Below are 11,231 nucleotides of genomic sequence, written 5' to 3'. Positions count from 1 at the left end.
TTCTCTCTTTCTCTTTCTCCTTTCTTTCTTCCTTTGCTCATGACTGGCTCCATTCTGTTCCCTTCCTTGCCTCTTTTTTCCTCCCCTCGTTTCCTTTTCTCCTTTCCCTCTTAAAATAAAGGGGAATCGTTTGTAACCTTTGGTTCTGACAGCATGGGAAGAGCAGTGAAACCTGCAGCGTGGCCACCTCAACCTGGTCGTTTTCAGCCTCGTCCTCATCCATCAACATATTTGTTTCCTGAATCTATTGATCTCCCTTGATTCTGCAGAAACTGCATTCTAAGCTGGGCGTCTATGTCAGTATCAGAGTTCTGCAGCTTGCTTCCGTGCTCCCAGTATGACATGTATTGTAAGGGCTGCATGTGTTTTAAATCCACGTAAGCCATGGGTATAAAGAAATCTATCTTTTTAAAAATCTAGTTTTAGTCTAGAGAAACTTCCTTTTTAAATTATTGATAAACTCTTTCCCCTCTTAGATATTTAATTTTAGGGGAATTGGGAGACAGGTGTGTGTGTTTTTTTTCTCCCAGTTGATGAGGAACATGCAACTTCTATTCCCTTAATTATCTCTTTAAACCTCACTCAGTTTTGCACTTCTTAGTCACTGGAATGAGTAGACAGATCATAATTAAGGTTCAGAGGCTTGCTTCCCAAAGTCGAGGCTGCCTAAAAGAACCAAGTGGGGGGCCAGGACAATTGAGACCTGCCAAAGAATAGAAAAGACATAGCAACTCTAGTGTAAAATACATAACTAGATTCAGACTTCAGTACTGAAGACATGAAAATACAATAAAATCAGACTTTTGCTTTTGGTTCTTAGCATGTGTATCAGCATACTAGGTAGGTATAAGTTAAAACTTATTTGAAAACAGAGCCCCTATAGTATAGAACCCATTCAGCCTTATTTATGTTGAGGTGCTTTTCACTATGGTTTTATTTTTCTTTGAAACTTAAGATGTCTGAATCATGTGAAAACAAAGGTGAAAAGGGGATGACTTCTATTTAACCAGAAACAGGATTTATACGGATTTCTTTTGTTTCTTAAAAGATCTAGTTGTTATGCTCTCAAGTTTTCCTGAGGTCAGAGTAATTCATGGGTGAAAACAATACTAATCAATGATTTTCCTCCACTCTGTTTCAGTGGTGTTCATAGTTCATATAGAAAAAGGTCTCAGTTTTAGAGAGCTCCCATTGCCTCCTTTCCTTTGTCTGCACATTTGTTTTTAAATTCAACTTTTAATGTAGGATAAAGGATCTTGGAGCAGAGAATGGGTCAGGAAGAAGAGAACCTACTGATATAATGGAACCTATACCCAAACCAAGAAAAGATAAATATTGCCATGTCACCCCACACTGTCTTTGTTTTTAGCCAATTAAGGACCTGTAGGTTTTAAGTGTATTTTCCTCTTCTTAATTCTACACCTAATACTTTTTGGACCCGAGGTCATATTTATGCATTTCAAATGAATATTTATAAAAGACTTAGATCCCCTTGCCAGTGATATCCAAAAAGCATGTTTTTCCTACAACGTTTTCTTCTTCTAGTGAACGGTGATAGTAGTAATGGTCCCACATTATTGTTTGCACCTGACTTCTGATTTTTTGGTGTTCCTTGGTTGGGTGGGTTGCTCCTGACACATTTACAAGATACTCCTGGCAGGCTGCATGGAGCTTGGATGTATAATTAATTGTAGATGCAATAAAATGTTCATATTTTCTTGTTCTTGGTTTAAGAGAGGTCATTCCCTCCTGGACATTTAATGTTTTTGGTGTGAATGCTCCTTTTCATGTGTGTATGTGAAGGATTTAACGTAAAGCCTGTTCTGATTAAGCCTTGTGTGATTTGAGGTTAAAAGGTATATTAGTGACAAGACACAAATTACTCTCTTATTTATAGTACATTGATCCTGAAACTGTTTTCTCCCCCTTGTGATTGCATCTATATATGGATCATTTAATGAAAGCTTATCATTCCCAACCTATCTGCTTTATAAGAGGAAAAAAATCCCTCAAGTTTACTTACCTCAAGTCCCCATTTTCATGCAGAGGGATTAACAGCTGTTTTTGATCTGGTATTTTAATAGACTGTATTGCTGAGCACTGCTAATTACCAAGAATATATTTTGTTAATTCTGACATTGGTATAAGATAAGACGTCTCGCAAGTTGTCTGGAGGGCTCCAAATGACTCATCCTTGTAACCCATGGCAACAGGAAATGGTTGTCCTGGGTGCAAGCTGAAGTGTGGACCCAGAGCCACACTTTGTGATCATTCAGGGATAACGACCCCTGATAGGAAAAGCGTGCTGCCTTCTTTGTATGGACTGGTGTTAACTTTTTGACTTTAGTCAGAACAATGATTCCCAGCTTTGCGATTCACCTTAGCTCCTCTTTCACTTGAATGTTATAAAATTTTCAGAAAACACAGGTTACTTTTTTTAATTGAAAAGAATTTATAAAGAAGTGTGTATGTGCAACTGACTTTGTGTGTAGCTAGGATAATTAGGGTGAGAAAATCACCAAATCAAACGAGAGGCTGTGTCAACTTTAAAATGTTGGCAGTCAGGGAGGCGTGTTTGGAAATAGGACTCAGGAGGTCAAGGTTATATTCTTCCTTCTGACTGCGTCACAGAGGGATTCTTGCGCTGGCCTCCTTGTTCACAGATGTCACTTGGCTTTGTTTACTCCAGAAGAAAAATGGGCATAGTAATCTTTTTCCTGTCTTTGAATTCTCAAATATATGTGAATATGACATAATCATATATAAACACAGGTGTACATGTGTAGCAATGGTGGATACTAAAACACACACACACACACTCAGAGGCAACAGACAAGACTTCCGAATAGAGAAAGGAAATCTTTCCTTATACCATTGACGTATGGGTAATGATGCTGAATATTTCCTTCCATTCAGGAAAAGCCAAATATATTACTCTCTATTCTGTGGATATAGAATGCTTAATGACTAATCATGTAACGTAATATGCAGAACTGAATAACCCCAGCAGGGATCACCTTTTTACTGACATGAATGCAAGTGAGGAATAAATTTCCTTTTTTTTTTTTTTAACCATTTAAGATCTCCTCTTCCCCCTCCCCCATTTTGTAATGAAAAGTAATTTTCTGTTAGGTTAAGTGGACCTCAGGATAGGAAAAATCCCCAGAGCTATCTTTCTGCTCAGACTTCATTTTTCCTCCCAAGTCTGACTGTCAACAGTAATACCTGTTAGGAGCCTCTGGTGGTGACGTTTCCACAGGTCATCCTCCTCCTCTGTCCCAGATGAAGTCTCAGGACAAGCATTGCAGTAACACAGGTTTTGAATTCAATGCATCACTCAAGTTGGTTATGTAACTCAGTGGTCCCTTTTTTTTTTCTAAAGCTCCATGTCTTCAGAATTATCTGTTTACTATTATCTTATTTTCTTTAAACATTGTAAAGTTGGTTTTAGAATTAGTTTGGTCCCTGTAAGGATTTAGAAGCTGCTTGTTCATGTTATTAGATTATACAGTGTTTGTACAATGCTCCTTTTTGTTAATCTATGTAGCATTTTCATACGAAACGTCGCGGTTGGGACGATTGCTGGTTGTGCTTGTTTGGGTAAGTACTTGAGATAATGGGGACCTAGACAGAGATTTAAAGGTCTGGAAACACTACCGGTGACATAGAGCCAACGTTTTCTAGTGAGCAGATTGGAAAGTCAGCATTTTTGACAAGAAGTGATCTAGAACAGTTCAGGTATAGTCAAGAAGATTTGAAAACTTTGTATTTCTTTCATCTTGTTTTGTAGATATTTATATGCAGTTCATTTATATGTATAACTCATGTCGAGCTTTCAGTGTTTTCTACTGGGGAACATCATCTAAGTCTCCAGGCCTTACTTGGTGGCTTTTGGTAGGTTTGTAGGTATAGCATTGAGGAAGAAATTGTTCCTTTTACATGCTTATGTTGCAATTACAAATATGACCACAAAGTCATACCCTTAGGAGTTTTTTTCCATTCAAATGAAACATTTATGTTATTGAACTCCATCTTATGCTACCTTATTAAGATGGTATCCGACACCATGGCTGCCTGATTGTATTGATCCATTTTTAGGCAGTATTGCACAACACTTAAAGATTTAGCATCTAGAGTAGACTGCTTGAGTTTGAATCCCAGCTCTGGTAGTTACCATGTAGGTTATTTTTGGTAATTTTCTTGATCTGAGTCTTAGTTTCCTCATCCATAAAAGCTGTTGAGAAGGACTTTTGTAAAGACTAAATGGAAGAGAATATTAATGTTTAGAACTCCTCCTGACATGTAGAAAATATTCATTGCATATTCACTACTATTATTATTACTGTTCCATTTCAACAACAGAAGCAGTATCAGAAATCCAGTTATATTTCTGTTTATATTTTTCCTTCTAAGTCTGAACGTACATCATAATATTTGTCCACATAAGAGTTGTGCCCTCCCACCCTCCCACCTTAGCTTTTCCCTACGGTCTCGAGCTGAAAGTAATGACCAGACGCTTGGGAGACAAGAATACATTTACTTGGAAGGGATCCATTCTTCTTGTTTCCAGAAAAGCTTAGTCTATATGCAGTATCAACACTATCCATAGATTTTTTTTTTGTAAGTTATACTTATTTTATTCCCAGTTTTGCTGACTTTTTTTTTTTTTAACATCTTTATTGGAGTATAATTGCTTTACAGTGGTATGATAGTTTCTGCTTTATAACAAAGTGAATCAGTTATATATATACATATATCCCCATATCTCTTCCCTTTTGCATCTCCCTCCCTCCCACCCACCCTATCCCACCCCTCTAGGTGGTCACAAAGCACCGAGCTGATCTCCCTGTGCTATGCGGCTGCTTCCCACTAGCTATCTATTTTACGTTTGGTAGTGTATATATGTCCATGCCACTCTCTCACTTCGTCCCAGCTTACCCTTCCCCCTTCCCGTATCCTCAAGGCCATTCTCCAGTAGGTCTGCATCTTTATTCCTGTCTTGCCCCTAGGTTCTTCTGACCATTTTTTTCCTTTTTTTTTAGATTCCATATATATGTGTTAGCATACAGTATTTGTTTTTCTCTTTCTGACTTCCTTCACTCTGTATGACGGTCTCTAGGTCCATCCACCTCACTACAAATAACTCAGTTTCATTCCTTTTTATGGCTGAGTAATATTCCATTGTATATATGTGCCACATCTTCTTTATCCATTCATCTGTCGGTGGACACTTAGGTTGCTTCCATGTCTTGGCTATTGTAAATAGTGCTGCAATGAACATTGTGGTACATGACTCTTTTTGAATTATGGTTCTCTCAGGGTATATGCCCAGTAGTGGGCTTGCTGGGTCATATGGCAGTTCTATTTTTAGTTTTTTAAGGAACCTCCATACTGTTCTCCATAGTGGCTGTATCATTTTACATTCCCACCAACAGTGCAAGAGGGTTCCCTTATCTCCACACCTTCTCCAGCATTTATTGTTTGTAGATTTTTTGATGATGGCCATTCTGACTGGGGTGAGATGATACCTCACTGTAGTTTTGATTTGCATTTCTCTAATGATTAGTGATGTTGAGCATCCTTTCATATGTTTGGTGGCAATCTGTATATCTTCTTTGGAGAAATGTCTATTTAGGTCTTCTGCTGATTTTTGGATTGGGTTGTTTGTTTTTTTGATATTGAGCTGCATGAGCTGCTTGTAAATCTTGGAGATTAATCCTTTGTCAGTTGCTTCATTTGCAAGTATTTTCTCCCATTCTGAGGGTTGTCTTTTCATCTTGTTTATGGTTTCCTTTGCTGTGCAAAAGCTTTTAAGTTTCATTAGGTCCCATTTGTTTATTTTTGTTTTTATTTCCATTTCTCTAGGAGGTGGGTCAAAAAGGATCTTGCTGTGATTTATGTCATAGAGTGTTCTGCCTATGTTTTCCTCTAAGAGTTTGATGGTGTCTGGCCTTACATTTAGGTCTTTAATCCATTTTGAGTTTATTTTTGTGTATGGTGTTAGGGAGTGTTCTAATTTCATTCTTTTACATGTAGCTGTCCATTTTCCCCAGCACCACTTATCGAAGAGGCTGTCTTTTCTCCACTGTATATTCTTGCCTCCTTTATCAAAGATAAGGTGACCATATGTGCGTGGGTTTATCTCTGGGCTTTCTATCCTGTTCCATTGATCTATATTTCTGTTTTTGTGCCAGTACCATACTATCTTGATTACTGTAGCTTTGTAGTATAGTCTGAAGTCAGGGAGCCTGATTCCTCCAGCTCCATTTTTCGTTCTCAAGATTGCTTTGGCTATTTGGGGTCTTTTGTGTTTCCATACAAATTGTGAAATATTTTGTTCTAGTTCTGTGAAAAATGCCATTGGTAGTTTGATAGGGATTGCATTGAATCTGTAGATTGCTTTGGGTAGTATAGTCATTTTCATAATGTTGATTCTTCCAATCCAAGAACATGGTATATCTCTCCATCTGTTTGTATCATCTTTAATTTCTTTCATCAGTATCTTATAGTTTATAGACAGGTCTTTTGTCTCCTTAGGTAGGTTTATGCCTAGGTATTTTATTCATTTTGTTGCAGTGGTAAATGGGAGTGTTTCCTTAATTTCTCTTTCAGATTTTGCATCATTAGTGTATAGGAATGCAAGAGATTTCTGTGCATTAATTTTGTATCCTGCTACTTTACCAAATCCATTGATTAGCTCTAGTAGTTTTCTGGTGGCATCTTTAGGATTCTCTATGTATAGTATCATGTCATCTGCAAACAGTGACAGCTTTACTTCTTCTTTTCCAATTTGGATTCCTTTTATTTCTTCTCTGATTGCTGTGGCTAAAACTTCCAAAACTATGTTGAATAATAATGGTGAGAGTGGGCAACCTTGTCTTGTTCCTGATCTTAGTGGAAATGGTTTCAGTTTTTCACCATTGAGAATGATGTTGGCTGTGGGTTTGTCATATATGGCCTTTATTATGTTGAGGAAAGTTCCCTCTATGCCTACTTTCTGGAGGGTTTTTCTCATAAATGGGTGTTGAATTTTGTCGAAAACTTTCTCTGCATCTATTGAGATGATCATATGGTTTTTCCCCTTCAATTTGTTAATATGGTGTATCACGTTGATTGATTTGCGTATATTGAAGAATCCTTGCATTCCTAGGATAAACCCCACTTGATCATAGTGTATGATCCTTTTAATGTGCTGTTGGATTCTGTTTGCTAGTATTTTGTTGAGGATTTTTGCGTCTTTGTTCATCAGTGATATTGGCCTGTAGTTTTCTTTCTTCCTGACATCTTTGTCTGGTTTTGGTATCAGAGTGATGGTGGCCTCGTAGAATGAGTTTGGGAGTGTTCCTCCCTCTGCTGTATCTTGTAAGAGTTTGAGAAGGATAGGTGTTAGCTCTTCTCTAAATGTTTGATAGAATTCGCCTGTGAAACCATCTGGTCCTGGGCTTTTGTTTGTTGGAAGATTTTTAATCACACTTTCAATTTCAGTGCTTGTGATTGGTCTGTTCATATTTTCTATTTCTTCCTGGTTCAGTCTCGGAAGGTTGTGCATCTTTAAGAATTTGTCCATTTCTTCCAGGTTGTCCATTTTATTGGCATAGAGTTGCTTGTAGTAATCTCTCATGATCCTTTGTATTTCTGCAGTGTCAGTTGTTACTTCTCCTTTTTCATTTCTAATTCTATTGATTTGAGTGTTCTCCCTTTTTTTCTTGATGAGTCTGGCTAATGGTTTATCAATTTTGTTTATCTTGTCAAAGAACCAGCTTTTAGTTTTATTGATCTTTGCTATCATTTCCTTCATTTCTTTTTCATTTATTTCTGATCTGATCTTTATGATTTCTTTCCTTCTGCTAACTTTGCGGTTTTTGTTCTTCTTTCTCTAATTGCTTTAGGTGTAAGGTTAGGTTGTTTATTTGAGATGTTTCTTGTTTCTCAAGGTAGGATTGTATTGCTATAAACTTCCTTCTTAGAACTGCTTTCACTGCATCCCATAGGTTTTGGGTCGTCGTGTTTTCATTGTCACGTGTTTCTAGGTATTTTTTGATTTCCACTTTGATTTCTTCAGTGATCTCTTGGTTATTAAGTAGTGTGTTGTTTAGCCTCCATGTGTTTATATTTTTTACAGATTTTTTCCTGTAATTGATATCTAGTCTCATAGTGTTGTGGTTCGAAAAGATACTTGATACGATTTCAGTTTTCTTAAATTTACCCAGGCTCGATTTGTGACCCCAGATATGATCTATCCTGGAGAATGTTCCATGAGCAGTTGAGAAGAATGTGTATTTTGTTGTTTTTGGATGGAATGTCCTATAAATATCAATTAAGTCCATCTTGTTTAATGTATCATGTAAAGCTTGTGTTTCCTTATTTATTTTCATTTTGGATGATCGGTCCATTGGTGAAAGTGGGGTGTTAAAGTCCCCTACTATGATTGTGTTTGTGTCGATTTCCCCTTTTATGGCTTGTTAGTATTTGCCTTATGTATTGAGGTGCTCCTATGTTGGGTGCATAAATATTTACAATTGTTCTATCTTCTTGGATTGATCCCTTGATCATTATGTAGTGTCCGTCTTTGTCTCTTGTAATAGTCTTTATTTTAAAGTCTATTTTGTCTGATATGAGAATTGCTACTCCAGCTTTCTTTTGATTTCCATTTGCATAGAATATCTTTTTCCATCCCCTCACTTTCAGTCTGTATGTGTCCCTAGGTCTGAAGTGGGTCTCTTGTAGACAGCATATATACGGGTCTTGTTTTTGTATCCATTCAGCCAGTCTATGTCTTTTGGTTGGAGCATTTAATCCATTTACATTGAAGGTAATTATCGATATGTATGTTCCTATTACCATTTTCTCAATTGTTTTGGGTTTGTTATTGTAGGTTTTTTCCTTCTCTTGTGTTTCCTGCCTAGAGAAGTTCCTTTAGCATTTGTTTTAAAGCTGGTTTGGTGGTGCTGAATTCTCTTAGCTTTTGCTTGTCTGTAAAGGTTTTAATTTCTCCATCAAATCTGAATGAGACCCTTGCTGGGTAGAGTAATCTTTGTTGTAGGTTTTTCTCCTTCATCACTTTAAATATGTCCTGCCACTCCCTTCTGGCTTGCAGTTTCTGCTGAAAGATCAGCTGTTGATCAGCTGTTAATCTTATGGGGATTCCCTTATGTGTTATTTATTGTTTTTCCCTTGCTGCTTTTAATATTTGTTCTTTGTATTTAATTTTTGATAGTTTGATTAATATGTGGCTTGGCATGTTTCTCCTTGGATTTATCCTGTGTGGGACTCTCTGTGCTTCCTGGACTTGATTAATATTTCCTTTCTCATATTAGGGAAGTTTTCAACTATAATCTCTTCAGATATTTGCTCAGTCCCTTTCTTTTTCTCTTCTTGTTTTGGGACCCCTGTAATTCTAATGTTGGTGCATTTAATGTTGTCCCAGAGGTCTCTGAGACTGTCCTCAATTCTTTTCATTCTTTTTTCTTTATTCTGCTCTGCAGTAATTATTTCTGCTATTTTATCTTCCAGGTCACTTATCCGTTCTTCTGCCTCAGTTATTCTGCTATTGGTCCCTTCTAGAGAATTTTTAATTTCATTTATGGTGTTGTTCATCACTGTTTGTTTGCTCTTTAGTTCTTCTAGGTCCTTGTTAAACGTTTCTTATATTTTCTCTATTTCCAAGATTTTGGATCATGTTTAGTATCATTATTCTGAATTCTTTTTCAGGTAGACTGCCTATTTCCTCTTCATTTGTTAAGTCTGGTGGGTTTTTGCCTTGCTCCTTCATCTGCTGTGTGTTTCTCTGTCTTCTCATTTTGTTTAACTTACTGTGTTTGGGGGTCTTTTTTTCGCAGGCTGCAGGTTCATAGTGTCCATTGTTTTTGGTGTCTGTCCCTAGTGGCTAAGGTTGGTTCAGTGGGTTGTGTAGGCTTCCTGGTGGAGGGGACTGGTGCTTGTGTTCTGGTGGATGAGGCTGGATCTTGTCTTTCTGGTGGGCAGGTCCACATCTGGTGCTGTGTTTTGGGGTGTCTGTGACCTTATTATGATTTTAGGCAGTCTCTCTGCTAATGGATGGTGTTGTGTTCCTGTCTTGCTAGTTGTTTGGCATAGGGTGTCCTGCTCTGTAGCTTGCTGGTTGTTGAGTGAAGCTGGGTCTTGGTGTTGAGATGGAGATCTCTGGGAGATTTTCACCATTTGATATTACATGGAGGTGGGAGGTCTCTTGTAGACCAGTGTCCTGAACTTGGCTCTCCCACCTCAGTGGCACAGCCCTGACACCTGGCTGGAGCACCAAGAGCCTGTCCTCCACACGGCTGAGAATAAAAGGGAGAAAAAAAAGAAAGAAAAAAGAAGATAAAGTAAAATAAAATAAAGTTATTAAAATAAAAAATAAATAATTATTAAGAAAAAAAAATTTTTTAAGTAATAAAAAAAAAAAAAAACGGACAGACAGAACCCTTGGACAAATGGTAAAAACAAAGCTATACAGACAAAATCACAGACGGAAGCATACACATACACACTCACAAAAAGAGAAAAAGGGAAAAAAATATATATATCATTGCTCCCAAAGTCCACCGCCTCAATTTTGGGATGATTCGTTGTCTATTCAGGTATTCCACAGATGCAGGGTACATCAAGTTGATTGTGGAGATTTAATCCGCTGCTCCTGAGGCTGCTGGGAGAGATTTCCCTTTCTCTTCTTTGTTTGCACAGCTCCTGGGGTTCAGCTTTGGATTTGGACCCGCCTCTGTGTGTAGGTCGTCTGAGGGCGTCTGTTCTTTGCTCAGACAGGACGGGGTTAAAAGAGCAGCTGATTCGGGGGCTCTGGCTCACTCAGGCCGGGGGGGAGGGAGCGGTATGGAGGAGGCGGGGCGAGCCTGCGGCGGCAGAGGCCGGCGTGACGTTGCAGCAGCCTGAGGCGCGCAGTGCGATTCCCGGGAAAGTTGTCCCTGGATCACGGGACTCTGGCAGTGGCGGGCTCCACAGGCTCCCGGGAGGGGCGGTGTGGACAGTGACCTGTGCTGCACACAGGCTTCTTGGTGGCGGCGTCAGCAGCCTTAGCGTTTCATGCCCGTCTCTGGGGTCCGTGCTGATAGCCACGGCTCGCGCCTGTCTCTGGAGCTCCTTTAAGTGGCGCTCTGAATCCCCTCTCCTCACGCACCAGGAAACAGAGAGGCAAGAAAAAGTTTCTTGTCTGTTCGGCAGCTCCAGACTTTTTCCCGAACTCCCTCCCGGCTAGCCGT

The 11,231-nt window shown here is 38.7% G+C and overlaps 1 protein-coding gene across 2 annotated transcripts in view; it reads left to right on the top strand.

Annotated features, from left to right (window-relative positions):
* NAV3 (neuron navigator 3) overlaps positions 1-11,231 on the top strand; it is an 867,875-nt gene that overhangs the window by 35,010 nt on the left and 821,634 nt on the right. The window lies entirely within an intron of this gene.

Source organism: Balaenoptera physalus, assembly GCF_965194825.1.
Source record: "Balaenoptera physalus genome assembly, chromosome: 13".
NCBI classification, from domain to species: Eukaryota; Metazoa; Chordata; class Mammalia; order Artiodactyla; family Balaenopteridae; genus Balaenoptera; species Balaenoptera physalus.
Note: the sequence above shows the minus strand (reverse complement) of the source record. Positions and strands in the feature narration are given on the sequence as shown.